Genomic DNA, 2,746 nt, shown 5'->3' with positions numbered 1-2,746 from the left:
TTCTTTTGGACTGAGGCTTCCAAACCATCAGAGGTAAGTTACATACTTGATAAATGATGAGCAGCACTTTGTTATCAAGATCAATATACTCTGATGTTAAAATGCTGAAGCTTGGCTGGCCAATTGCCATGTCTAGTGTTTTGGACTGGAGCTTTCTTTGAAAGTTTGGCTGGCTAGTGAGCCATGTCTAATTCCTGGACTGAAGCTTTAGACTAAGAATGCAAGATTCCTGGAATTCATATTAAAAATTTTGGAATCCTTATTTTCTCTTTTTAATAAATTTTCGAAAAAAATCCAAAAAAATTAGAAAATCATAAAAATAAAAAATATTTTATGTTTCTTGTTTGAGTCTTGAGTCATATCATAAGTTTGGTGTCACTTGCATATGCATCTTGCATTTTTTCGAAAATATCATGCATTCATAGTATTCTTCATGATCTTCAAGTTGTTCTTGGAAAGTCTTCTTGTTTGATCTTGATGATTTTTTGTTTTGTGTCTTTTCATGTTTATCATATGCATTCTTGAATTCTTAGTGCGTAAGCATTAAAGAATTCTAAGTTTGGTGTCTTGCATGTTTTCTTTACATTAAAAGTTTTTCAAAATTGTGTCTATGATGTTCATCTTGGCATTCAAAGTGTTCTTGGTGTTCATCTTGACATTCATAGCATTCTTGCATGCATCACATGTTTTGATCTAAAAATTTCATCATTGCATAATTTTCATGTTTTTCATAAAAATTTCAAAAATCAAAAAAATATATCTTTCCTTTTTTCTCTCATCAAATTCGAAAATTTGAATTGACTTTTTCAAAAAAATTTTAAAATCAAATTGTTTCTCATGAGTCAAATCAAATTTTCAATTTGAAAAACTAACTCTTTTTCAAAATCTTTTTCAAAAATCAAATCTTTTTCAAAATTCTTAGTTATTTTCGAAAATTCCAAAAATATTTTTCAAAAAATCTTTTTCTTATTTTTATACCAAATTTTCAAAAATAACATAATCAATTAATGTTTTGATTCAAAAATTTGAAGTTTGTTACTTGCTTGTTAAGAAAGATTCAAACTTTAAGTTCTAGAATCATATCTTGTGATTTCTTATGAATCAAGTCATTAATTGTGATTTTAAAAAATCAAATCTTTTTCAAAACTAATTTCAATCATATCTCTTCAAAAATATCTTCTTATCTTATCTTTTTCAAAAATATCTTTTCAAAATATCTTTTCTAACTTCCTAACTTCTTATCTTTTCAAAAATTGTTTCAACTAACTAACTAACTTTTTGTTTGTTTCTTAACTTTTTCAAAACTACCTAACTAACTCTCTCTCTCTCTAATTTTCGAAAATATCTCCCCTCTTTTTCAAAAATTTCTTTTTTATTAACTAATTATTTTTATTTTTAAATTTTAAAAATTTTTTCGAAAAAAATACTAACATTTTTCAAAAACTATTTTCAAAAATCACTAACTCCTTTTCAAAAATAATTTTCGAAAATTTCCTCCTTCTCTCTCATCTTATTCTATTTATTTATTCATCTCCTAACATCTCATCTCACCTCTCTTCCATCCTCACAGATGTGTTTCTTCCATTATATTACATTCTTTGTCTCCCCCTCTTCTTCCACTCACACAGGAATCCCTATACTGTGGTATAAAGGATCTCCATTATTATTATTATTTTTCTGTGCCTTCTTCTTTGTCATATGAGCAGGAGCAAGGATAAGAACATTCTTGTGGAAGCAGATCCAGAACCTGAAAGGACTCTGAAGAGAAAATTAAGAGAAGCCAAAATACAACAATCCAGAGATAACCTTTCAGAAATTTTCGAACAGGAAAAGGAGATGGCAGCCGAAAATAATAATAATGTAAGGAAGATGCTTGGTGACTTTACTGCACCTAATTCCAATTTACATGGAAAAAGCATCTCCATTCCTGCCATTGGAGCAAACAACTTTGAGATGAAACCTCAATTAGTTTCTCTGATGCAGCAGAACTGCAAGTTTCATGGACTTCCATCTGAAGATCCTTTTCAGTTCTTAACTGAATTCTTGCAGATAGGTGATACTGTTAAGACTAATGGAGTAGATCCTGAAGTCTACAGGCTCATGCTTTTCCCTTTTGCTGTAAGAGACAGAGCTAGATTATGGTTGGATTCTCAACCCAAAGACAGCCTGAACTCTTGGGATAAGCTGGTCACGGCTTTCTTAGCCAAGTACTTTCCTCCTCAAAAGCTGAGCAAGCTTAGAGCTGATGTTCAAACCTTCAGACAGAAAGAAGGTGAATCCCTCTATGAAGCTTGGGAAAGATACAAACAGTTGACCAAAAAGTGTCCTTCTGACATGCTTTCAGAATGGACCATCCTGGATATATTCTATGATGGTTTATCTGAGTTATCAAAGATGTCATTGGACACTTCTGCAGGTGGATCCATTCACCTAAAGAAAACGCCTGCAGAAGCTCAAGAACTCATTGACATGGTTGCTAATAACCAGTTCATGTACACTTCTGAAAGGAATCCTGTGAGTAATGGGACGCCTATGAAGAAGGGAGTTCTTGAGATTGATACTCTGAATGCCATATTGGCTCAGAATAAAATATTGACTCAGCAAGTCAATATGATTTCTCAGAGTCTGCATGGAATGCAAGCTGCATCCAACAGTACTCAAGAGGCATCTTCTGAAGAAGAAGCTTATGATCCTGAGAACCCTGCAATAGCAGAGGTAAATTACTTAGGTGAACCTTATGGAATCA

General features: G+C 32.0%; 1 non-coding gene across 1 annotated transcript; it reads right to left on the bottom strand.

Moving 5' to 3' along the window:
* Window positions 1-2,232: 2,232 nt before the first annotated feature.
* Window positions 2,233-2,340, bottom strand: LOC148561695 (small nucleolar RNA R71). Its single transcript, XR_015887355.1, has one exon. It is a non-coding gene; the product is annotated as a small nucleolar RNA R71 (small nucleolar RNA).
* Between the last annotated feature and the right edge of the window lie 406 nt (window positions 2,341-2,746).

Source organism: Arachis ipaensis, chromosome B6, assembly GCF_059453495.1.
Source record: "Arachis ipaensis isolate K30076 ecotype BB chromosome B6, ASM5945349v1, whole genome shotgun sequence".
Lineage (NCBI taxonomy): Eukaryota > Viridiplantae > Streptophyta > Magnoliopsida > Fabales > Fabaceae > Arachis > Arachis ipaensis.
This window is presented reverse-complemented; position numbering and strand designations above follow the sequence as displayed.